The sequence below is a fragment of the Siphateles boraxobius genome, unplaced genomic scaffold, assembly GCF_051911475.1.
Source record: "Siphateles boraxobius isolate OS27281-9 unplaced genomic scaffold, OSU_SipBor_1 6, whole genome shotgun sequence".
Taxonomy (NCBI): domain Eukaryota; kingdom Metazoa; phylum Chordata; class Actinopteri; order Cypriniformes; family Leuciscidae; genus Siphateles; species Siphateles boraxobius.
Window position 1 is genome coordinate 20,004,482 of NW_027509186.1, and position 26,281 is coordinate 20,030,762.

Genomic DNA, 26,281 nt, shown 5'->3' on the forward strand with positions numbered 1-26,281 from the left:
TCTTCTTTCTTTCTTTCTTTCTTTCTTTCTAACTAATCTTTCTTCTTTCTTTCTTTCTTTCTTTCTTTCTTTCTTACTAATCTTTCTTCTTTCTTTCTTTCTTTCTTTCTTTCTAACTAATCTTTCTTCTTTCTTTCTTTCTTTCTAACTAATCTTTCTTTTTTCTTTCTTTCTTTCTTTCTTTCTTTCTTTCTTTCTTTCTTTCTTTCTTTCTTTCTAACTAATCTTTCTTCTTTCTTTCTTTCTTTCTTTCTTTTTCTTTCTTTTCTTTCTTTCTAACTAATCTTTCTTCTTTCTTTCTTTCTTTCTTTCTAACTAATCTTTCTTCTTTCTTTCTTTCTTTCTTTCTTTCTTTCTTTCTTTCTTTCTAACTATTCTTTCTTCTTTCTTTCTTTCTTTCTTTCTAACTAATCTTTCTTTCTTTCTTTCTAACTAATCTTTCTTCTTTCTTTCTAACTAATCTTTCTTTCTTTCTTTCTAACTAATCTTTCTTCTTTCTTTCTTTCTAACTAATCTTTCTTCTTTCTTTCTTTCTTTCTTTCTTTCTAACTAATCTTTCTTCTTTCTTTCTTTCTTTCTAACTAATCTTTCTTCTTTCTTTCTTTCTTTCTAACTAATCTTTCTTCTTTCTTTCTTTCTTTCTTTCTTTCTTTCTTTCTTTCTTTCTTTCTTTTTCTTTCTTTCTTTTTCTTTCTTTCTAACTAATCTTTCTTCTTTCTTTTTCTTTCTTTCTTTCTTTCTAACTAATCTTTCTTTCTTTTTCTTTCTTTCTTTTTCTTTCTTTCTAACTAATCTTTCTTCTTTCTTTTTCTTTCTTTCTTTCTTTCTAACTAATCTTTCTTCTTTCTTTCTTTCTTTCTTTCTAACTAATCTTTTTTCTTTCTTTCTAACTAATCTTTCTTTCTTTCTTTCTAACTAATCTTTCTTCTTTCTTTCTAACTAATCTTTCTTCTTTCTTTCTTTCTTTCTTTCTTTCTTTCTTTCTAACTAATCTTTCTTCTTTCTTTCTTTCTTTCTAACTAATCTTTCTTCTTTCTTTCTTTCTTTCTAACTAATCTTTCTTCTTTCTTTCTTCTTTCTAACTAATCTTTCTTCTTTCTTTCTTTCTTTCTTTCTAACTAATCTTTCTTTCTTTCTTTCTTTCTTTCTTTCTTTCTAACTAATCTTTCTTCTTTCTTTCTAACTAATCTTCTTCTTTCTTTCTAACTAATCTTTCTTTCTTTCTTTCTTTCTTTCTTTCTTTCTTTCTTTCTTTCTTTCTAACTAATCTTTCTTCTTTCTTTCTTTCTTTCTTTCTTTCTTTCTTTCTTTCTTACTAATCTTTCTTCTTTCTTTCTTTCTTTCTTTCTAACTAATCTTTCTTCTTTCTTTCTTTCTTTCTAACTAATCTTTCTTCTTTCTTTCTTTCTTTCTTTCTTTCTTTCTTTCTTTCTTTCTTTCTAACTAATATTTCTTCTTTCTTTCTTTCTAACTAATATTTCTTCTTTCTAACTAATCTTTCTTCTTTCTTTCTAACTAATCTTTCTTTCTTTCTAACTAATCTTTCTTTCTTTCTAACTAATCTTTCTTCTTTCTTTCTTTCTTTCTTTCTTTCTTTCTTTCTTTCTTTCTTTCTTTCTTTCTTTCTAACTAATCTTTCTTCTTTCTTTCTTTCTTTCTAACTAATCTTTCTTTCTTTCTTTCTTTCTTTCTAACTAATCTTTCTTTCTTTCTTTCTTTCTTTCTTTCTTTCTTTCTTTCTTTCTAACTAATCTTTCTTCTTTCTTTATAACTAATCTTTCTTCTTTATTTCTAACTAATCTTTCTTCTTTCTTTCTTTCTTTCTTTCTTTCTTTCTTTCTTTCTTTCTTTCTTTCTTTCTAACTAATCTTTCTTCTTTCTTTCTTTCTTTCTTTCTTTCTTTCTTTCTTTCTTTCTTTCTTTCTTTCTTTCTTACTAATCTTTCTTTCTTTCTTTCTAACTAATCTTTCTTCTTTCTTTCTAACTAATCTTTCTTCTTTCTTTCTAACTAATCTTTCTTTCTTTCTTTCTTTCTTTCTTTCTAACTAATCTTTCTTCTTTCTTTCTTTCTTTCTTTCTTACTAATCTTTCTTCTTTCTTTCTTTCTTTCTTTCTTTCTTTCTTTCTTTCTTTCTTTCTTACTAATCTTTCTTCTTTCTTTCTTTCTTACTAATCTTTCTTCTTTCTTTCTTTCTTTCTTTCTTTTTCTTTCTTTCTTTCTAACTAATCTTTCTTTCTTTCTTTCTTTCTAACTAATCTTTCTTCTTTCTTTCTTTCTTTCTAACTAATCTTTCTTTCTTTCTTTCTTTCTAAGTAATCTTTCTTTCTTTCTTTCTTTCTTTCTTTCTAACTAATCTTTCTTCTTTCTTTCTAACTAATCTTTCTTCTTTATTTCTATCTAATCTTTCTTCTTTCTTTCTTTCTTTCTTTCTTTCTTTCTTTCTTTCTTTCTTTCTTTCTTTCTTTCTAACTAATCTTTCTTCTTTCTTTCTTTCTTTCTTTCTTTCTTTCTTACTAATCTTTCTTCTTTCTTTCTTTCTTTCTTTCTTTCTTTCTTTCTAACTAATCTTTCTTCTTTCTTTCTTTCTTTCTAACTAATCTTTCTTTTTTCTTTCTTTCTTTCTTTCTTTCTTTCTTTCTTTCTTTCTTTCTTTCTTTCTTTCTAACTAATCTTTCTTCTTTCTTTCTTTCTTTCTTTCTTTTTCTTTCTTTCTTTCTAACTAATCTTTCTTCTTTCTTTCTTTCTTTCTTTCTAACTAATCTTTCTTCTTTCTTTCTTTCTTTCTTTCTTTCTTTCTTTCTTTCTTTCTTTCTTTCTAACTATTCTTTCTTCTTTCTTTCTTTCTTTCTTTCTAACTAATCTTTCTTTCTTTCTTTCTAACTAATCTTTCTTCTTTCTTTCTAACTAATCTTTCTTTCTTTCTTTCTAACTAATCTTTCTTCTTTCTTTCTTTCTAACTAATCTTTCTTCTTTCTTTCTTTCTTTCTTTCTTTCTTTCTAACTAATCTTTCTTCTTTCTTTCTTTCTTTCTAACTAATCTTTCTTCTTTCTTTCTTTCTTTCTAACTAATCTTTCTTCTTTCTTTCTTTCTTTCTTTCTTTCTTTCTTTCTTTCTTTCTTTTTCTTTCTTTCTTTTTCTTTCTTTCTAACTAATCTTTCTTCTTTCTTTTTCTTTCTTTCTTTCTTTCTAACTAATCTTTCTTTCTTTTTCTTTCTTTCTTTTTCTTTCTTTCTAACTAATCTTTCTTCTTTCTTTTTCTTTCTTTCTTTCTTTCTAACTAATCTTTCTTCTTTCTTTCTTTCTTTCTTTCTAACTAATCTTTTTTCTTTCTTTCTAACTAATCTTTCTTTCTTTCTTTCTAACTAATCTTTCTTCTTTCTTTCTTTCTAACTAATCTTTCTTCTTTCTTTCTTTCTTTCTTTCTTTCTTTCTTTCTAACTAATCTTTCTTCTTTCTTTCTTTCTTTCTAACTAATCTTTCTTCTTTCTTTCTTTCTTTCTAACTAATCTTTCTTCTTCTTTCTTTCTTTCTAACTAATCTTTCTTCTTTCTTTCTTTCTTTCTTTCTTTCTAACTAATCTTTCTTTCTTTCTTTCTTTCTTTCTTTCTTTCTTTCTAACTAATCTTTCTTCTTTCTTTCTAACTAATCTTTCTTCTTTCTTTCTAACTAATCTTTCTTCTTTCTTTCTTTCTTTCTTTCTTTCTTTCTTTCTTTCTTTCTTTCTAACTAATCTTTCTTCTTTCTTTCTTTCTTTCTTTCTTTCTTTCTTTCTTACTAATCTTTCTTCTTTCTTTCTTTCTTTCTTTCTAACTAATCTTTCTTCTTTCTTTCTTTCTTTCTAACTAATCTTTCTTCTTTCTTTCTTTCTTTCTTTCTTTCTTTCTTTCTTTCTTTCTTTCTTTCTTTCTTTCTTTCTAACTAATATTTCTTCTTTCTTTCTTTCTAACTAATATTTCTTCTTTCTAACTAATCTTTCTTCTTTCTTTCTAACTAATCTTTCTTTCTTTCTAACTAATCTTTCTTTCTTTCTAACTAATCTTTCTTCTTTCTTTCTTTCTTTCTTTCTTTCTTTCTTTCTTTCTTTCTTTCTTTCTTCTTTCTTTCTTTCTTTCTTTCTTTCTTTCTAACTAATCTTTCTTCTTTCTTTCTTTCTTTCTAACTAATCTTTCTTTCTTTCTTTCTTTCTTTCTTTCTAACTAATCTTTCTTTCTTTCTTTCTTTCTTTCTTTCTTTCTTTCTTTCTAACTAATCTTTCTTCTTTCTTTATAACTAATCTTTCTTCTTTATTTCTAACTAATCTTTCTTCTTTCTTTCTTTCTTTCTTTCTTTCTTTCTTTCTTTCTTTCTTTCTTTCTAACTAATCTTTCTTCTTTCTTTCTTTCTTTCTTTCTTTCTTTCTTTCTTTCTTTCTTTCTTACTAATCTTTCTTTCTTTCTTTCTAACTAATCTTTCTTCTTTATTTCTAACTAATCTTTCTTCTTTCTTTCTTTCTTTCTTTCTTTCTTTCTTTCTTTCTAACTAATCTTTCTTCTTTCTTTCTTTCTTTCTTTCTTTCTTTCTTACTAATCTTTCTTCTTTCTTTCTTTCTTTCTTTCTTTCTTTCTTACTAATCTTTCTTCTTTCTTTCTTTCTTTCTTTCTTTCTTTCTAACTAATCTTTCTTCTTTCTTTCTTTCTTTCTTTCTTTCTTTCTTTCTTACTAATCTTTCTTCTTTCTTTCTTTCTTTCTTTCTTTCTTTCTAACTAATCTTTCTTCTTTATTTCTAACTAATCTTTCTTCTTTCTTTCTTTCTTTCTTTCTTTCTAACTAATCTTTCTTCTTTATTTCTAACTAATCTTTCTTCTTTCTTTCTTTCTTTCTTTCTTTCTTTCTTTCTAACTAATCTTTCTTCTTTCTTTCTTTCTTTCTAACTAATCTTTCTTTTTCTTTCTTTCTTTCTTTCTTTCTTTCTTTCTTTCTTTCTTTCTTTCTTTCTTTCTTTCTTTCTTTCTTTCTTTCTTTCTTTCTAACTAATCTTTCTTCTTTCTTTCTTTCTTTCTTTCTTTCTTTCTTTTTCTTTCTTTCTTTCTAACTAATCTTTCTTCTTTCTTTCTTTCTTACTTTCTAACTAATCTTTCTTCTTTCTTTCTTTCTTTCTTTCTTTCTTTCTTTCTTTCTTTCTTTCTTTCTTTCTAGCTATTCTTTCTTCTTTCTTTCTTTCTTTCTTTCTAACTAATCTTTCTTCTTTCTTTCTAACTAATCTTTCTTTCTTTCTTTCTTTCTTTCTTTCTTTCTAACTAATCTTTCTTCTTTCTTTCTTTCTAACTAATCTTTCTTTCTTTCTTTCTTTCTAACTAATCTTTCTTCTTTCTTTCTTTCTAACTAATCTTTCTTCTTTCTTTCTTTCTTTCTTTCTTTCTTTCTTTCTTTCTAACTAATCTTTCTTCTTTCTTTCTTTCTTTCTAACTAATCTTTCTTCTTTCTTTCTTTCTTTCTAACTAATCTTTCTTCTTTCTTTCTTTCTTTCTTTCTTTTCTTTCTTTCTTTTTCTTTCTTTCTAACTAATCTTTCTTCTTTCTTTTTCTTTCTTTCTTTCTTTCTAACTAATCTTTCTTCTTTCTTTCTTTCTTTCTTTCTAACTAATCTTTCTTCTTTCTTTCTTTCTAACTAATCTTTCTTTCTTTCTTTCTAATCTTTCTTTCTTTCTTTCTTTCTAACTAATCTTTCTTCTTTCTTTCTTTCTAACTAATCTTTCTTCTTTCTTTCTTTCTTTCTTTCTTTCTTTCTAACTAATCTTTCTTCTTTCTTTCTAACTAATCTTTCTTCTTTCTTTCTAACTAATCTTTCTTCTTTCTTTCTTTCTTTCTTTCTTTCTTTCTTTCTTTCTTTCTTTCTAACTAATCTTTCTTCTTTCTTTCTTTCTTTCTTTCTTTCTTTCTAACTAATATTTCTTCTTTCTTTCTTTCTAACTAATATTTCTTCTTTCTAACTAATCTTTCTTCTTTCTTTCTAACTAATCTTTCTTTCTTTCTAACTAATCTTTCTTTCTTTCTAACTAATCTTTCTTTCTTTCTAACTAATCTTTCTTCTTTCTTTCTTTCTTTCTTTCTTTCTTTCTTTCTTTCTTTCTTTCTAACTAATCTTTCTTCTTTCTTTCTTTCTTTCTAACTAATCTTTCTTTCTTTCTTTCTTTCTTTCTTTCTAACTAATCTTTCTTTCTTTCTTTCTTTCTTTCTTTCTTTCTTTCTTTCTTTCTTTCTAACTAATCTTTCTTCTTTCTTTATAACTAATCTTTCTTCTTTATTTCTAACTAATCTTTCTTCTTTCTTTCTTTCTTTCTTTCTTTCTTTCTTTCTTTCTAACTAATCTTTCTTCTTTCTTTCTTTCTTTCTTTCTTTCTTTCTTTCTTTCTTTCTTTCTTTCTTTCTTTCTTACTAATCTTTCTTTCTTTCTTTCTAACTAATCTTTCTTCTTTATTTCTAACTAATCTTTCTTCTTTCTTTCTTTCTTTCTTTCTTTCTTTCTTTCTTTCTTTCTTTCTTTCTTTCTTTCTAACTAATCTTTCTTCTTTCTTTCTTTCTTTCTTTCTTTCTTTCTTTCTTTCTTTCTTTCTTTCTTTCTTACTAATCTTTCTTCTTTCTTTCTTTCTTTCTTTCTTTCTTTCTAACTAATCTTTCTTCTTTATTTCTAACTAATCTTTCTTCTTTCTTTCTTTCTTTCTTTCTTTCTAACTAATCTTTCTTCTTTATTTCTAACTAATCTTTCTTCTTTCTTTCTCTTTCTTTCTTTCTTTCTTTCTTTCTAACTAATCTTTCTTCTTTCTTTCTTTCTTTCTTTCTAACTAATCTTTCTTTTTTCTTTCTTTCTTTCTTTCTTTCTTTCTTTCTTTCTTTCTTTCTTTCTTTCTAACTAATCTTTCTTCTTTCTTTCTTTCTTTCTTTCTTTCTTTTTCTTTCTTTCTTTCTAACTAATCTTTCTTCTTTCTTTCTTTCTTACTTTCTAACTAATCTTTCTTCTTTCTTTCTTTCTTTCTTTCTTTCTTTCTTTCTTTCTTTCTTTCTTTCTTTCTTTCTTTCTTTCTTTCTTTCTTTCTAGCTATTCTTTCTTCTTTCTTTCTTTCTTTCTTTCTAACTAATCTTTCTTCTTTCTTTCTAACTAATCTTTCTTTCTTTCTTTCTTTCTTTCTAACTAATCTTTCTTCTTTCTTTCTTTCTAACTAATCTTTCTTCTTTCTTTCTTTCTTTCTTTCTTTCTAACTAATCTTTCTTCTTTCTTTCTTTCTTTCTAACTAATCTTTCTTCTTTCTTTCTTTCTTTCTAACTAATCTTTCTTCTTTCTTTCTTTCTTTCTTTCTTTTTCTTTCTTTCTTTTTCTTTCTTTCTAACTAATCTTTCTTCTTTCTTTTTCTTTCTTTCTTTCTTTCTAACTAATCTTTCTTCTTTCTTTCTTTCTTTCTTTCTAACTAATCTTTCTTCTTTCTTTCTTTCTAACTAATCTTTCTTTCTTTCTTTCTAACTAATCTTTCTTTCTTTCTTTCTAACTAATCTTTCTTCTTTCTTTCTTTCTTTCTTTCTTTCTTTCTTTCTAACTAATCTTTCTTCTTTCTTTCTAACTAATCTTTCTTCTTTCTTTCTAACTAATCTTTCTTCTTTCTTTCTTTCTTTCTTTCTTTCTTTCTTTCTAACTAATCTTTCTTCTTTCTTTCTTTCTTTCTTTCTTTCTTTCTTTCTTTCTTTCTTTCTTTCTTTCTTTTTCTTTCTTTCTTTCTGACTAATCTTTCTTCTTTCTTTCTTTCTTTCTAACTAATCTTTCTTTTTTCTTTCTTTCTAACTATTCTTTCTTCTTTCTTTCTTTCTTTCTTTCTTTCTTTCTTTCTTTCTTTCTAACTAATCTTTCTTTCTAACTAATCTTTCTTTCTAACTAATTCTTTCTTTCTTTCTTTCTAACTAATCTTTCTTCTTTCTTTCTTTCTAACTAATCTTTCTTCTTTCTTTCTTTCTTTCTTTCTTTCTTTCTTTCTTTCTAACTAATCTTTCTTCTTTCTTTCTTTCTTTCTTTCTTTCTTTCTTTCTTTCTTACTAATCTTTCTTCTTTATTTCTAACTAATCTTTCTTCTTTCTTTCTTTCTTTCTTTCTTTCTTTCTAACTAATCTTTCTTCTTTCTTTCTTTCTTTCTTTCTTTCTTTCTTACTAATCTTTCTTCTTTCTTTCTTTCTTTCTTTCTTTCTTTCTAACTAATCTTTCTTCTTTCTTTCTTTCTTTCTTTCTTTCTTTCTTTCTTTCTTACTAATCTTTCTTCTTTCTTTCTTTCTTTCTTTCTTTCTTTCTTTCTTTCTTTCTTTCTTTCTTTCTTTCTAACTAATCTTTCTTCTTTCTTTCTTTCTTTCTTTCTTTCTTACTAATCTTTCTTCTTTCTTTCTTCTTTCTTTCTTTCTTTCTTTCTTTCTTTCTTTCTAACTAATCTTTCTTCTTTCTTTCTTTCTTTCTAACTAATCTTTCTTTTTTCTTTCTTTCTTTCTTTCTTTCTTTCTTTCTTTCTTTCTAACTAATCTTTCTTCTTTCTTTCTTTCTTTCTTTCTTTCTTTTTCTTTCTTTCTTTCTAACTAATCTTTCTTCTTTCTTTCTTTCTTACTTTCTAACTAATCTTTCTTCTTTCTTTCTTTCTTTCTTTCTTTCTTTCTTTCTTTCTTTCTTTCTTTCTTTCTTTCTTTCTTTCTTTCTAGCTATTCTTTCTTCTTTCTTTCTTTCTTTCTTTCTAACTAATCTTTCTTCTTTCTTTCTAACTAATCTTTCTTTCTTTCTTTCTTTCTAACTAATCTTTCTTCTTTCTTTCTTTCTAACTAATCTTTCTTCTTTCTTTCTTTCTTTCTTTCTAACTAATCTTTCTTCTTTCTTTCTTTCTTTCTAACTAATCTTTCTTCTTTCTTTCTTTCTTTCTTTCTTTTTCTTTCTTTCTTTTTCTTTCTTTCTAACTAATCTTTCTTCTTTCTTTTTCTTTCTTTCTTTCTTTCTTTCTAACTAATCTTTCTTCTTTCTTTCTTTCTTTCTTTCTAACTAATCTTTCTTCTTTCTTTCTTTCTAACTAATCTTTCTTTCTTTCTTTCTAACTAATCTTTCTTTCTTTCTTTCTAACTAATCTTTCTTCTTTCTTTCTTTCTAACTAATCTTTCTTCTTTCTTTCTTTCTTTCTTTCTTTCTAACTAATCTTTCTTCTTTCTTTCTAACTAATCTTTCTTCTTTCTTTCTAACTAATCTTTCTTCTTTCTTTCTTTCTTTCTTTCTTTCTTTCTTTCTTTCTAACTAATCTTTCTTCTTTCTTTCTTTCTTTCTTTCTTTCTTTCTTTCTTTCTTTCTGACTAATCTTTCTTCTTTCTTTCTTTCTTTCTGACTAATCTTTCTTCTTTCTTTCTTTCTTTCTAACTAATCTTTCTTTTTTCTTTCTTTCTAACTATTCTTTCTTCTTTCTTTCTTTCTTTCTTTCTTTCTAACTAATCTTTCTTTCTAACTAATTCTTTCTTTCTTTCTTTCTAACTAATCTTTCTTCTTTCTTTCTTTCTAACTAATCTTTCTTCTTTCTTTCTTTCTTTCTTTCTTTCTTTCTTTCTTTCTTTCTTTCTTTCTTTCTTTCTTTCTAACTAATCTTTCTTCTTTCTTTCTTTCTTTCTTTTTCTTTCTTTCTTTCTTTCTTTCTTTCTTTCTTTCTTTCTTTCTTTCTTTCTTTCTAACTAATATTTCTTCTTTCTTTCTTTCTTTCTTTCTTTCTTTCTTTCTTTCTAACTAATATTTCTTCTTTCTTTCTTTCTTTCTAACTAATATTTCTTCTTTCTTTCTAACTAATATTTCTTCTTTCTTTCTTTCTAACTAATCTTTCTTTCTTTCTTCCTAACTAATCTTTCTTTCTTTCTTTCTTTCTTTCTTTCTTTCTAACTAATCTTTCTTCTTTCTTTCTTTCTTTCTTTCTTTCTTTCTTTCTTTCTTTCTTTCTTTCTAACTAATCTTTCTTCTTTCTTTCTTTCTTTCTTTCTTTCTTTCTAACTAATCTTTCTTCTTTCTTTCTTTCTTTCTTTCTTTCTTTCTTTCTAACTAATCTTTCTAACTATTTCTTTCTTTCTTTCTAACTAATCTTTCTTCTTTCTTTCTTTCTTTCTTTCTTTCTTTCTTTCTTTCTTTCTTTCTTTCTAACTAATCTTTCTTTCTAACTAATTCTTTCTTTCTTTCTTTCTAACTAATCTTTCTTCTTTCTTTCTTTCTTTCTTTTTCTTTCTTTCTTTCTGACTAATCTTTCTTCTTTCTTTCTTTCTTTCTAACTAATCTTTCTTTTTTCTTTCTTTCTAACTATTCTTTCTTCTTTCTTTCTTTCTTTCTTTCTTTCTTTCTTTCTTTCTTTCTAACTAATCTTTCTTTCTAACTAATTCTTTCTTTCTTTCTTTCTAACTAATCTTTCTTCTTTCTTTCTTTCTAACTAATCTTTCTTCTTTCTTTCTTTCTTTCTTTCTTTCTTTCTTTCTTTCTTTCTTTCTTTCTTTCTAACTAATCTTTCTTCTTTCTTTCTTTCTTTCTTTCTTACTAATCTTTCTTTCTTTCTTTCTAACTAATCTTTCTTCTTTATTTCTAACTAATCTTTCTTCTTTCTTTCTTTCTTTCTTTCTTTCTTTCTAACTAATCTTTCTTCTTTCTTTCTTTCTTTCTTTCTTTCTTTCTTTCTTTCTTTCTTACTAATCTTTCTTCTTTCTTTCTTTCTTTCTTTCTTTCTTTCTTTCTTTCTTTCTTTCTAACTAATCTTTCTTCTTTCTTTCTTTCTTTCTTTCTTTCTTTCTTACTAATCTTTCTTCTTTCTTTCTTTCTTTCTTTCTTTCTTTCTTTCTTTCTAACTAATCTTTCTTCTTTCTTTCTTTCTTTCTTTCTTTCTTACTAATCTTTCTTCTTTCTTTCTTCTTTCTTTCTTTCTTTCTTTCTTTCTTTCTTACTAATCTTTCTTCTTTCTTTCTTTCTTTTTCTTTCTTTCTTTCTAACTAATCTTTCTTCTTTCTTTCTTTCTTTCTTTCTTTCTAACTAATCTTTCTTCTTTCTTTCTTTCTTTCTAACTAATCTTTCTTTCTTTCTTTCTAACTAATCTTTCTTTCTTTCTTTCTTTCTTTCTTTCTTTCTTTCTTTCTTTCTTTCTAACTAATCTTTCTTCTTTCTTTCTAACTAATCTTTCTTCTTTATTTCTATCTAATCTTTCTTCTTTCTTTCTTTCTTTCTTTCTTTCTTTCTTTCTAACTAATCTTTCTTCTTTCTTTCTTTCTTTCTTTCTTTCTTACTAATCTTTCTTCTTTCTTTCTTTCTTTCTTTCTTTCTTTCTTTCTTTCTTTCTAACTAATCTTTCTTTTTTCTTTCTTTCTTTCTTTCTTTCTTTCTTTCTTTCTTTCTTTCTTTCTTTCTTTCTTTCTAACTAATCTTTCTTCTTTCTTTCTTTCTTTCTTTCTTTCTTTCTTTTTCTTTCTTTCTTTCTTTCTAACTAATCTTTCTTCTTTCTTTCTTTCTTACTTTCTAACTAATCTTTCTTCTTTCTTTCTTTCTTTCTTTCTTTCTTTCTAACTATTCTTTCTTCTTTCTTTCTTTCTTTCTTTCTTTCTAACTAATCTTTCTTTTTTCTTTCTTTCTTTCTTTCTTTCTTTCTTTCTTTCTTTCTTTCTTTCTTTCTTTCTTTCTAACTAATCTTTCTTCTTTCTTTCTTTCTTTCTTTCTTTCTTTCTTTTTCTTTCTTTCTTTCTTTCTAACTAATCTTTCTTCTTTCTTTCTTTCTTACTTTCTAACTAATCTTTCTTCTTTCTTTCTAACTAATCTTTCTTTCTTTCTTTCCAACTAATCTTTCTTCTTTCTTTCTTTCTAACTAATCTTTCTTCTTTCTTTCTTTCTTTCTTTCTTTCTTTCTTTCTTTCTTTCTTTCTTTCTTTCTTTCTAACTAATCTTTCTTCTTTCTTTCTTTCTTTCTTTCTAACTAATCTTTCTTCTTTCTTTCTTTCTTTCTTTCTAACTAATCTTTCTTCTTTCTTTCTTTCTTTCTTTCTTTCTTTCTTTCTTTTTCTTTCTTTCTTTTTCTTTCTTTCTAACTAATCTTTCTTCTTTCTTTTTCTTTCTTTCTTTCTTTCTAACTAATCTTTCTTCTTTCTTTCTTTCTTTCTAACTAATCTTTCTTCTTTCTTTCTTTCTTTCTAACTAATCTTTCTTTCTTTCTTTCTAACTAATCTTTCTTCTTTCTTTCTTTCTAACTAATCTTTCTTTCTTTCTTTCTTTCTTTCTTTCTTTCTTTCTTTCTTTCTTTCTTTCTTTCTTTCTTTCTAACTAATCTTTCTTCTTTCTTTCTAACTAATCTTTCTTCTTTCTTTCTAACTAATCTTTCTTTCTTTCTTTCTTTCTTTCTTTCTAACTAATCTTTCTTCTTTCTTTCTTTCTTTCTTTCTTTCTTTCTTTCTTTCTTTCTTTCTTTCTTTCTAACTAATCTTTCTTCTTTCTTTCTTTCTTTCTAACTAATCTTTCTTTTTTCTTTCTTTCTAACTAATCTTTCTTTTTTCTTTCTTTCTAACTATTCTTTCTTCTTTCTTTCTTTCTTTCTTTCTTTCTTTCTTTCTAACTAATCTTTCTTTCTAACTAATTCTTTCTTTCTTTCTTTCTAACTAATCTTTCTTCTTTCTTTCTTTCTAACTAATCTTTCTTCTTTCTTTCTTTCTTTCTTTCTTCCTTTCTTTCTTTCTTTCTTTTTCTTTCTTTCTTTTTCTTTCTTTCTTTCTAACTAATCTTTCTTCTTTCTTTCTTTCTTTCTAACTAATCTTTCTTCTTTCTTTCTTTCTTTCTAACTAATCTTTCTTTCTAACTAATCTTTCTTCTTTCTTTCTTTCTAACTAATCTTTCTTCTTTCTTTCTTTCTTTCTTTCTTTCTTTCTTTCTTTCTTTCTAACTAATCTTTCTTCTTTCTTTCTAACTAATCTTTCTTCTTTCTTTCTAACTAATCTTTCTTCTTTCTTTCTTTCTTTCTTTCTTTCTAATCTTTCTTCTTTCTTTCTTTCTTTCTTTTTCTTTCTTTCTTTCTAACTAATCTTTCTTCTTTCTTTCTTTCTTTCTTTCTTTCTAACTAATCTTTCTTCTTTCTTTCTTTCTTTCTAACTATTCTTTCTTCTTTCTTTCTTTCTTTCTTTCTTTCTTTCTTTCTTTCTAACTAATCTTTCTTTCTAACTAATTCTTTCTTTCTAACTAATCTTTCTTCTTTCTTTCTTTCTTTCTTTCTTTTTCTTTCTTTCTTTCTTTCTTTCTTTCTTTCTTTCTTTCTTTCTAACTAATATTTCTTCTTTCTTTCTTTCTTTCTTTCTTTCTTTCTAACTAATATTTCTTCTTTCTTTCTTTCTAACTAATCTTTCTTTCTTTCTTCCTAACTAATCTTTCTTTCTTTCTTTCTTTCTTTCTTTCTAACTAATCTTTCTTCTTTCTTTCTTTCTTTCTTTCTTTCTAACTAATCTTTCTTCTTTCTTTCTTTCTTTCTTTCTTTCTTTCTTTCTTTCTTTCTAACTAATCTTTCTTCTTTCTTTCTTTCTTTCTTTCTAACTAATCTTTCTAACTAATTATTTCTTTCTTTCTTTCTAACTAATCTTTCTTCTTTCTTTCTTTCTTTCTTTCTTTCTTTCTTTCTTTCTAACTAATCTTTCTTTCTAACTAATTCTTTCTTTCTTTCTTTCTAACTAATCTTTCTTCTTTCTTTCTTTCTTTCTTTCTTTCTAACTAATATTTCTTTCTTTCTTTCTTTCTTTCTTTCTAACTGATATTTCTTCTTTCTTTCTTTCTAACTAATCTTTCTTTCTTTCTTTCTTTCTAACTAATCTTTCTTCTTTCTTTCTTTCTTTTTTACTTTTTCTTTCTTTCTTTCTAACTAATCTTTCTTCTTTCTTTCTTTCTTTCTTTCTTTCTTTCTAACTAATCTTTCTTCTTTCTTTCTTTCTAACTAATCTTTCTTTCTTTCTTTCTTTCTTTCTCTCTTTCTTTCTTTCTTTCTTTCTTTCTAACTAATCTTTCTTCTTTCTTTCTTTCTTTCTTTCTAACTAATCTTTCTTTCTAACTAATTCTTTCTTTCTTTCTTTCTAACTAATCTTTCTTCTTTCTTTCTTTCTTTCTAACTAATATTTCTAATATCCATCTATCCGTCTATCTATCTATCTATCTATCTATCTATCTATCTATCTATCTATCTATCTATCTATCTATTTATCTATCTATCTATCTATCTATCTATATATCTATCTATCTATCTATCTATCCGTCTATCCATCTATCCATCTATCTATCCATCAATCTATCTATCTATCTATCTATCTAATCTATCTATCTATCTATCTATCTATCTATCTATCTATCTATCTATCTATCTATCTATCTATCTATCTATCTATCTATCTATCTATCATCTATCTATCTATCTATCTATCTATCTATCTATCTATCTATCTATCTATCTAACTAAAACTATTTCAAACTGAAAACCTTTAAACTGAAAGCTTTTAAAACTACTTCAAACTTTCTGGCTAGGCTTTTTCAAGCCAACTTAAAGTTTGCCAACAAACTTTTTATCTAGTTAAAATTTATTATGCATACCTTGCTAAAAACAGAGGGCACAACTGGGGTTTGGTCTGCTAAAATTAAGTAATTAAAAATTGCTGACCAATATTATAGTTACATAATTTGAAACCCAGCATAGTATATGTATTTTGTTTCATATCAAATTTCTTACTTTCATATCCAAGTTCATTTTTTTTCGTCCCATAGGTTTCAGGGAGTGCAGAGCATTCTTCTTCTTCTGAAAGCTGATTAGAATAAAAAAAAGTGATAAATTATCCATTAATGTTTAATTTGACAAAAAATATCAGCAAAATATAAAAAGCTGACAATACCAGCTACAACAGCTCGTTTTCTCTTTCTCCCATGTCTTCCACAATTTGATTATCATGCAACAAAAACAAAGTAAGCAATAGAACAAGTACAACATCAAAGTTAATTGAATGCAAGGATGCATTACATTGATCACAAATTACAGTAAAGAATTTTGTAAATACAAAAAAAAATCTAATTAATGGTCCAATTTTAAATATTTTTTTTAAAGAAACACGGCCACTTTTTTTGACTTTAGCTTCTTCACCGTAGTCCATACATACATTTTTCATCTCCGTGCGTGCTGTAACTCTGTTTGACGCACCCACTGCTAGCTTAGCTTAGCACAAAGACTGGATGTAAATGGCTACAGCTAGCATACTAATCCCAATAAGTGACAAAATAACGCAAACATTTTCCTATTTACAGGTTGTGATTTGTATAGTCACAGAGTGTACAAATAACAAGTCATATGAGACACAGACATCTTTTAACCGTATAAATACTGGGAACTATATTCTCAGAAGGCGAAGCACTGCTACTTGGGCGGAGTGATAACCGCAGCACCTGAGGCGCACCGTTCTGAGCAGAGAGTTCGCTCTGAGTTGGAGTAATAGAGTCAGAATTTATAGATAGTAAAAGCATAGTATACAATCATGGGTGTTCGCTGTATTGTAAAGAGCTGCGACAATAAACAGTAGAGACTAGGTAATACCATGATGTTTCATATAATTCCAGTCAAAAACGCTGATCTGATGAATCAATGGCTACTTGCTCTGGATATCGATCCAAACACACCTAAAGAGATCATCAAGGACCATCGTGTTTGCTCAGTACATTTCACTGACTATTTTGAGAAAATGGAATTTGCCACACGGACCATGAAACGTGTGCTGAAGGATACGGCCATCCCATCGATACCACAGACGGGACAAAGTGGATCACCCGTGGGTGCGGTAAGTGTTCCGTTATGTTTTTAGATGACTAGCCTACTGTAACAGTGCCATTAGCTAGGTCTAATGTAACGTTAGTGACACTATTATATATAGGGTGGTAACTACTATTGCAGTTGTTCCCGGGCTCCATGTGTCCCCTGTAATGTTAATATTGTGTTGTCACGAACGCACTCTATCGCCCCAGTAACAAATGAGCGGAGCTAGAGGTAAACCTAGTCACGTTGGTTTTGTTGACTTTAGAAACAACGGTGCGTCTCTCAGGTGCTGCGGTTATCACTCCGCCCACTGTGCGGTTATCACTCCTTCTGAGAATACAGTTCCCAGTATTTACATGGTTAAAATATGTCTGTGTCTCATATGACCTTGTTATTTGTAAACTCTGTGACTATACAAATCACAACATATAAACAGGAAAATGTTTGCATTATTTTGTCACTTATTGGGATTACTATTAGGGCTGGGTAAAAATATCGATTCATCAATGCATTGCAATTATTTGTTTCTCAATTCAATATCGATTCATCAAATCCTATGAATCGATTCAGCCCACCGGCCAGTGGCGGCGCTGTCGGCAACACTCTAGTGAGAGCGTTCAGCGTTGTACAAGACGCGCTTTACCAAAACAGCAAGACGACGGATGGACAGTAGCTGCACTCCGTTCAAGCCTGCACCACCAACCAGGGATGTCGATATGCCTATTTTAGGGGGGCTGAAGCTACCTCAAAATGTTCATAAGCCCCCCTAAATGATAATAAGAACCACAATAAGTCTCAGGGAGTCTCCCGCGTATTGATAGCGGCTCCCTGATGTCCGCAAATTATTTCAAATCTCCCGAAATCTAGAGCTCGCGAGCTCCAAACCGCGTAGCGTGCGCATGGCAGAGAAGAAGAGAGCGAGAGTCCTTGCGTCTGTGTGCAAATGTGCTCGCGTGTGCCTCACGAAGCGCATTTTTTTTATGAGTATGCACATTTTCTGTTTACATTTCTTTTATAACTTGAATGTATAGGAAGAAAGAAATATATTTTCTATTACAGTTACATGCACTTTAGAGGTGTGTTAATAAAGCACCTGTTTGTTACAGTTGTGGTGTGTATTCAACACATGTACAATATTGTACAGTTTGTTCTGCTAAATAAACCATGACAGGAAACATGCTGGGGTCAATTTGTTCTTAAACATTGATAATACTGCACACATTATTTAAAAACACTGTGTACTCGGGTACATAATTACTTGTGTATTTACTAATTATTGAATCGATATCGAAGCTAATAAATCAATATCGAATCGAAATCGAATTGAAGCCTCAAGAATCGAATCGTGAAATTCCTAACAATACCCAGCCCTAATTAGTATGCTAGCTGTAGCCATTTACATCCCGTCTTTGTGCTAAGCTAGGCTAGCTGTGGTTGCGTCAAACAGAGTTACAGCACGCACGGAGATGAAAAAGGTATGTATGATTTCCATTACACGAGAGTAGATGTTAAAACCCCTGCAGCTACAAGTGGTCCTTGTCTATCGTCCGCCTAAGGCATCTGCTAGCTTCCTGCCTGAGCTCTCTGACCTCCTTGCTCTGATCTGCTCCACCTCTCCAGCTACCATCTTACTTGGTGACTTTAATATACATGTTGATTCCAGTAATGCTTACGCTGCAGAATTTTTGTCACTATTGGACTGCTTTGACTTTACACAAGATGTCAATGGCCCAACACATGCTAAAGGTCATACACTGGACCTGGTATGCTCCTCGGGTACAACACCAACCCATCTGCAAACTGTTGACCTAGCTATTTCTGATCACCTTGCCGTCATGTTTTCTGTTTCTGTGCACACACACAGGAAGTCTGTGAAAAGGATAATTGCATATCGAAACATCAAACAAGTGTGCATACATAAATTATCCTACAGTCTTGCAGGCCATCTTATCAACTATCCCCCAAACTGAAAAGTTGATGACTTGTTTAATCACTACAACCTGGCCCTGTCATGTAGTCTGGACTCTGTTGCCCCCCTCATCACTCTATCTGTTTCCTTCTCCTGTCCTGCTCCATGGTTCACTGCTGAAGCTCCATGTTCATCCGCCTTATGAAGGCCTCAGGGCGGTGGCTGGAGAGGTACTATAAAAAAATCTGGCCTCACTGTCCACCAGGTAGCCTACAACAACCATGTTAAGAGCTACAAAGATGCTCAGTCCAAGGCGAAAAATAAGTACTACTCTACACTTATTGGTAATCAACAACATCAACCTAAACAGCTTTTTTCCACTATCAATCGCCTACTTGGCCCACTTGACCCTCCTCAACCATCTGACGCTGCTGGCTTATGCTCCAGATTCCTGGATTATTTCCAGAAAAAGGTAGAAACCATCCACCAGCAATTGCAGCCGTCCAGCTCCTCTCACCCAACCACACCACCGCTGCTTGACACAAACTCTTTAACTGTCTCCACACCACAGGACTGCCTCTCCTCTTTCTCCCCGCTCAAAACAGCTCAAGTTATTGAGCTAGTGTCAAAAGCAAAGGCCACGAACAGCAAACAGGATCCAATGCCGACTGCCTTGGTCAAGGCATGTCTTCCAACTCTGGGACCCATACTGGTCAACATCATCAACACCTCTCTGTCTTCTGGGGTAGTCCCCCCCAGCTTTAAAACTGCTGCGGTGATCCCTACACTTAAAAAACCAGGCCTGGACCAAGATGACCCAAACCACTACCGCCCAATCCCCAACTTACCTTTCATATGTAAGTTACTGGAAAGAGCTGTGGCTTCCCAACTCAACCATCATATGCTACAGCACAACCTCTACGAGCCATTTCAATCTGGTTTCAGAACACATCATAGCACAGAAACTGCCCTCATCAAAATCACAAATGATCTGCTCATGGCAGCTGACTCTGGCCATGTCAGCATCCTAATTCTTCTAGACCTCTCTGCAGCCTTCGGTACAGTCTCCCACTCCATTCTTCTCACTCGCCTCTCCAAACTTATTGGCCTCACTGGTACTGTGTATTCCTGGTTTAAATCCTATCTAACCAACATGCAACAATACACCACCCTTAAGGGCATTTGCTCTGAATCTGCGCCAGTCTTACATGGTGTGCCACAAGGATCGGTGCTTGGCCCACTGCTGTTTAATATCTACATGGTACCTCTTGGGATGATCATCCGGAAACATGGATTACACTTCCACTGTTACGCTGACGACACCCAGCTCTACATCAGTACAAAGCCTTCTAGTCCCCTTCCACCTGTGCCTTATCAACTGCCTGAAGGACATAAAGAACTGGCTGGACAGTAACCTTCTAAAACTCAACAAAGACAAAACAGAACTCGTGGTGTTTGCCCCACTGTCACTTCTTAAAAATGTTGATGACATTATACTGGATGTGGATGGCTGCTCAATCTCTGCATCTCCTCAAGTACGCAACCTTGGCATCATCATGGACTGCACTCTCTCCTTCCAACAACAAATCAAAAACACCAATAAAACTGCATTTTACCATCTTAAGAACATCTCCAGACTCCGACAGTGTCTCTCCAACTCTGTAGCCGAGACCCTCATTCACTCCTTCATCACCTCCCGACTTGACTACTGTAACGGTATCCTGTTCGGTCTGCCTAGCAAGACTACTGACAGACTCCAGTATGTACAGAACTCTGCGGCTAGGATGCTCACTCACACAAAGCTTGGACTTTACATCACTCTCATCCTGAAGAAGCTTCAGTGGTTGCCAGTTAAGTCTCGAATCAAATATAAAATCCTCCTCCTGACGTACAAATCTCTCCATGGACTTGCACCTCAGTACCTTCTTGATTTACTCCATCCCTACACTCAGCAACAGTTCCTGCGGTCCTCTGACAAGGACCTGCTCGCTGTCCCTAAGTCCAGGCTCCGGACTTTTGGTGATAGAGCTTTCTGTGTTGGTGCTCCATCACTCTGGAACAAGCTTCCTCATGCCATCCGCTCTGCTCCCTCTCTAATAACCTTTAAAAAACAGCTTAAAACACATCTCTTCACTGAGGCTTATGGGCTTTAGCTCCCCTGGCCTCTCACCTCTCTCCTCCTATCCCCTCCCTTCTCCCCCCTCTTGCTTTTGTTAAGCGTCCTTGGGTTTTGTGAAAGGCGCTATATAAATTAAAGTTATTATTATTATTATTATTAAAACTTCATGCTTATTTGTACTCGGCTTTCGCCAAGATAAGCACCAACTAAGACATAGCTTTAAAGTAACCTATGCTTCATCCATTTACACTTCTTTCCATACGGTGATGTAAATCTCCTTCTGTCTAGTGTTAACACGCGTCAGCACACACAACGGCTGCAACCACAGTGCAGTCCCCCCATGACAACCGTCTGGATTGAAGTGAGTAGGGGACATCTCTAGGGTCTTCAAGTGGGCACCTTCCGTCCTCAGTTTTTCGTCGACTAGCCCACGACACCTCAAGAGGGCTCGCCAGTGACTCTGGCATCCCAGAGTCACCCCCCTCCGTCCCCCACTCAACTCAGCCCAGCTTACTGACCTCTACATCCCTCCTGCTGCTGAGACCTAACCACAATCTCACAATCTCTCCGCAACCCAACCATACGCGCCAACCCGTTTGATTAAGGCTGTCGAGCCCCACTGGTTCGTTAATATGCAGTTTCAGTGGCAACGGTTCCGTATGGCATACCACCTACCGCAAAACACAATATCTGCCCATTCGCCCCTCATTCACGGAATATACACAGGAACGTAATGACTGTAAATACTATACAACCTATACAAATAAACCAACAGACTCTTCAAGTTTTCAAGAATTCTACGAAACCGTAGCATGGCGGCCTGTACCCAACCAGCTAGAATCTTTCCGTCTCAACCACAGCCAGTTGCTGCTCCTTTCTGCTGCTTCAGATAAGTTCTTTACTGTGCGACGCAATTCTTGGCCACTGAATCCGACGTCTCGAACCGGGTTGTAGAGTGTGCCACAAAACCTCGACAACCCACTTCCACTGGATAAACCTGGACTCTCCATCCTCGCTGTTCTGCTTCAGTGGCCAGATGAGCATACTGCAGTTTCTTCCTCTCATATGCCTCATCTACCGCATCCTCCCATGGCACTGTTAACTCTATCAGTTGAAAAATGCGTGCTGATCCAGACCACAAAACAATATCGGGTCGTAGGTTAATGGTGGCAATCTCAGGCGGAAAAATAAGCCGTTGATCAAGATCAGCCAGCATCTTCCAGTCCCCAGCAGCTTCCAGTTGTCCTGGGCGAGAATTGGTGTTAGCACCTTTTCTTGGTGGTTGCTCGCCTGGGCGGAGGAATATTGTCTTCTGCGTGTAATGTTTTGCTAGAACAGGCGGCAACTTATTGGTCATACTACGGACTTATCTAATTCTGGGGGATTGGGTGAATAAGCTAAAGTCCAAAAAAGTCGGTGTGTTCCTTTAAAAAACTTATTCACCAATACCAACAGTGGTAGTGCGCTGTTTTGCGACACAAGAGGTGGCATTTATAGATTTTGAAACCTGAAATAAGTATTATAAAAAAAAGTTAACAAATTTCAACTTTTGTCAAAAATGATTGGATACGATCTCCTATTCAGTGAATATAACAATATTTTGGTCAACTTACACCCATGTACTACCACCCAAGATAAATGGGACTGAAGGTGGCCTGTTGCCTGGAAGTTCTTATCAAATTTTATATTGTCCTTAGGGCAAAGCGGACAGTGAAATTTTGTGCACTTGAGGCACTGGTATGCCTCAAGAGTGTCCTGCACATCTTTCACTGATAAGTGAACCTAAAACACTCAACATGCGTTTCACATTATTGCACTGATTGTTATGAGTAATACATTTTATAAAATAATTATGATATTAAAACAAATGTTTCAATTACATTACATTACATTGTGGATTACGCAGAAAAAGCATAACTGCAATGAAAACAAGTTTTAAAATAATTACATGCATTGTACAAATAAGTTAGGAGTTGTATTCTAATATCAAATCCATTTACAAAACGTATAAGACATTTACAATTTGAAAATCAATGCAGTCCTAAAACGTACACAAATTACACTGCCACAATACCTTATTATGGTCTTCAGAATCCATAATCTGGAGAGCAAATTGTAGAAATGGAATGCAGAAAAGATCTTGTCACGTTACAGATTTTGTAATTTGTGTGTTACTAAAAAGACGAAAAAATTATTTGGATACACTTTACCCTTATTCTTTTTTAATACATCAATACTAAAAACTGTGTACAAACGCCATTATGAAATGGTCTTTTTTACAAAGCTAAAAACTGTACAACAAGCATACCCCTTCATCTCAACGGCACGTTGACATGTGAAAGAGGTTTTCTTCTTTGTTTTCTGATGGATTGCAACAAAACTTACACATTACCGCCACCAACTGTGGAGCATAAACCAATAGCTACTACAACACAGGTGATACTAAATAAACCAATCAAAATCCTCTGGAAGTTTGTACAGCCCACTTGCGGCTAAAGCTCCACCCACTTGCTGCTAACCCACCCATTTGCAGCTGGCTCCGACCTCCGTTTATACCCAACTCCTCCAACCAACCAACTCGCATACGTAGTTTTCAGTCAATGGACTGTCATTGGCAGGCGAGAGCTAGCCTATGAGAAGCACATTTTATTTCAGTTGTACATGTAGCTAGGGTTGGGTATAGGTTGGGTTTTATCCGATACCAGTACCTACTAGGTATTTTTTAAACGGTTCCGGTGCTTAAACGGTTCTTGAACCGGTACTTAAAGGTGCAGTGTGTGATTTTCTGCGGCATCTAGTGGTGAGTTTATGAATTGCAACCAACAAATCTTACGGTGACCGACAGGAAAATATGTCATCGTCTGAGACAGCAGAGCATTTCAATGTAAGGGAACCCGCGGTGTGTGTAGATAGAAACTGCTCATTCTAAAGTAATACAATGATAACGGTTCATTAAGTAAGGTCTTTCTACACCACTGAAAACATAGCTATGGATCTTATATTGCATTTCTGTCAATAGATCCTCAGAAAAATTACACAATGCACCTTTAAGAAAGCGAAACCGCACACACTTTGTCAAAAAATAATACCCTTTTATTTACAGGGCCAAACTGGACACAATATTAACTTAAATCTTTAAACAATAGGCTATAAATACAAGTAAGATATGGTAATGTTGCAGGTCCCGGCTGAGGGGACCCAGCTGACAGATCACTGTGATCTGTAAAACAGGATTCATTGAAAAGAAATGAGAGAGTCGCGTCTGCTCTTTCACAGTTCCTCTGCAGATATGTTTATTTAATGCAAAATAAGTCACTTAAGCACAAACATTGCTTTTAACGCATTAATTCACCTTCTTTTGTCTGTCTCATTACATCACTTTTGTCACCAACATCAAATGAAATCACTTTTTGTCTAATTTCTTCACTTTACCCTCTTTAGTTAACATTTAACTTTTATATGTATAATTATATTTTATAACCAGTAATACCAATATTCATTAACACAATGAGATTAAGTATGAACTTCATTCATATGAACTCTGGAAATGTGTTTTCCAAAAGGCAATTGCTCCTTAAAACCATTGCGAAACAATTCACCTTTTTTTTCTACCTACACAGGAATAGATTTTGGATACACAGATTGTGGCTTTCTACTTTTCTCTCACTGATCTATATAGAAATACTGGATAGCTCATGACGTTCTGAACTGCCATCAGGCAGTGAAGCCACCGGAAGTGTTTGAGCGGCCATCTTACGATTCCCTACCAGCAGAGGGCTCCAATGGCCGTTATACAGATTTTGGTAGCTTCGACGGTACTTTTAAGATGACCCGCTGTGCAGCATACAAGTGTAAAACGACATTCACAAAAGGATGTAGAAAAACTGCCCACAGGTTGTAATTCAAGCCCTATAAGTAGTAATTTATGTACAATTGTCGCTATTCCTGTGTTGTTTTCACCGAGGCAAGAGTAACTTAATTCTTCTGGTGTTGTCAAAAGAACCGGTAATGTTACTTCGGTAAGTTACCAAGTCGGTACTGAAATTTTGAAAATGGGACGATACCAGCATTTCTGCAGTACAGGGTAACTTATATTCTCGGTACCCACTAATAGCTGCTTTCAATCGCTTCAGTGTTTATCTAAGCGCGATCGAGCCTCCAGACTAACTTTTTTACTAGGAGCACTTTAGCCAATGTAGCCTATACCACGATGTATTATACTAGTGTCTGTGAATATTAAACCGCAAAAAAACTTGGCTATTAATCCTGCATGTTCTGCTTATCTCTGTGGGAAAGAATGGTGCAGACGCGCGGTTTAATTTACCACACACACACACACAGAAGCACGCGTGACGCTCACGCAGGTTTCAGTCTCCGCTGACTCACGATATGAGGACATGATGAACTTCCTCTCCAGAGCCGATCTGAGTCACCTCATGAGCATTTTACCGCTTCATTTGAGAAAAACTATCGTCATATCAAAGAAACTCAAAGGTCTTCACGGCAACCCGTCAAAATAAAAGTTCTGTTTAGCTTGAAGGAATTAACTGAAATAATTATATTTGCCTACTGTTGTACAGTAGATTTAGCTACAACCTAATGTAATGCAATTTTTAATAAGCAGGAAAAAATTTTGACTTGAAACAAATACCCATTTAAATACTTAGGGTGTTTGAGTGGTAAGAATGTACAGGGAGACTTTAGCTTTTAAAACGGTGTCTCCTTAGGCAATGTTTTCTCAGTCAAATCATAAAATTTCCAATTGATTCAATAGAACGCGTGAGCTCACTAGGAAATACCAATGTGGCGTATGACGTCATGAGCTATCCAGTCATTCTATATAGATCATTGGTTTCTCACCCCAATCTAAAAAAAGCCTGCTTTGTTATTAATTTATTTTATTGGTAAATTTTACATTCATAAATGTAAATTCACCAATAACAAACCTCTTTTTATTGTTTATTTGAAAGAATTTAAAATATACCTTAACACTATTTCATCCTCAGTAAAAAAGAAAGCTATTAAAACTATTTGAAATTGTAATGTATTTGTGTACACTAATTGATATATAAGATGTCTTACCCTCATGATTTTTTTTATATATTTTTCTTCATTTCTCCTAAGTTTTATTTGTTTTTAGCTATGCACTGATAGTTTGTATGTTCAGATGACATTGTACATATTATATTTTGTATTGTCATTTTTGTAATGCTGATACAAAATTGTACAGCATGTTTGTCATCTCTGTATTGTTTGCAAGCATAATAAAAAATAAAAATAAAAAATAAATAAAAAAAGATCAGTGGTTTCTCTCAGTGCCTGGTCACGTGACTGGCAAGTGCGCCAAACGCGATCACGGAGTGAGCTTCTAAGATACACTAAACGCGACATATTAACTAATTAACATGAATAAACAACCTTTTCATGACACAAAATATTAATACAACACTATAGCTAAATATAATGACCACTGGAGCAAACTTATCTAATTTTCCTCATTTTATAGTGAGCATACATCAAGACAAACAACACGTCATCAACTAAAACACATTTAACACTTTACATTCACTAAACATGGTAGTAGTGCAATCGCTGTGATATAGTTAAATGATCCTCTTTTGAATGTCCATGTTTTTACCTTTAAAACAGGATTCAATGAAAAGAAACGAGAGAGTCGCGTGTGCTCTTTCACAGCTCCTCTGCAGATATGAGGGAGCATGCCCAGTTCACGGTTTCGTTCGCGACTCTCCAGCCATTCTGGATTAAGAGTCCTTTTTTCCGTCCATATAAATGTAAATATATATATATGTTAATTTGAATATAAACACAATATAAGACAACGATGCAATCATTTTACTCATAGCAATATACATTTTCCAAAGAAGGGAAAAACAACACAATTGTGTACATACTTTTTGTGTATCACAGTAATAATAAATAAACCAATATAAAGTAAAAGATCGCATTTACATAATATCAAATACAACAATATTGTATCAAACAATGTAATAATACTGTAGATTAATAGAGATTACTACCAGGGTAATCTAATCTCGACATGGCTCCAGGTTTCCATGTTTTGTCTGCTTGAACCAGTCATGTAAGTTATCTGGTCGTTGTACTAGTTACGGCAGCGCTTAGTTTGGCGAGTTTACTATTTCGTTCCCACTGCGTCTTACCTTCCCACTGCGTCTTACCTTCGCAGCGTTGAGTGAACCGATGAAAGAGAACGTCTCTGTTTACTGGTGTAACCTGTGTTCTCTGAATAGGGAAGGAGAACCTGCGTTCGCTGCCAAACTCCTCATGCTGCCAAGCTTCCTTTTTCGGCAGAGAAATCTGAGGAGAAGATGATGCGCGCACTAATATAATATGAGCGTCGAGCGGCATCCGCGCCATCAGCCAGTGAATTTGCGTGATTCTATATGGCTTCAGACAATCGGCATACC

The 26,281-nt window shown here is 31.7% G+C and overlaps 1 long non-coding RNA gene and 1 pseudogene across 1 annotated transcript in view; both read right to left on the bottom strand.

Annotated features, from left to right (window-relative positions):
- The window catches only part of LOC143716049 (uncharacterized), a 36,549-nt gene extending 21,582 nt beyond the window's left edge, over positions 1 to 14,967 (bottom strand). Inside the window, exons 1-3 of the long non-coding RNA XR_013195939.1 lie at positions 14,900 to 14,967; positions 14,740 to 14,805; positions 14,604 to 14,641 (exon numbers count right to left, since the gene is read on the bottom strand). This is a non-coding gene — a long non-coding RNA (uncharacterized LOC143716049). The remainder of the gene's footprint in view (positions 1 to 14,603; positions 14,642 to 14,739; positions 14,806 to 14,899) is intronic.
- The window catches only part of LOC143715713 (olfactory receptor 1f45-like), a 75,455-nt pseudogene that overhangs the window by 41,669 nt on the left and 7,505 nt on the right, over positions 1 to 26,281 (bottom strand).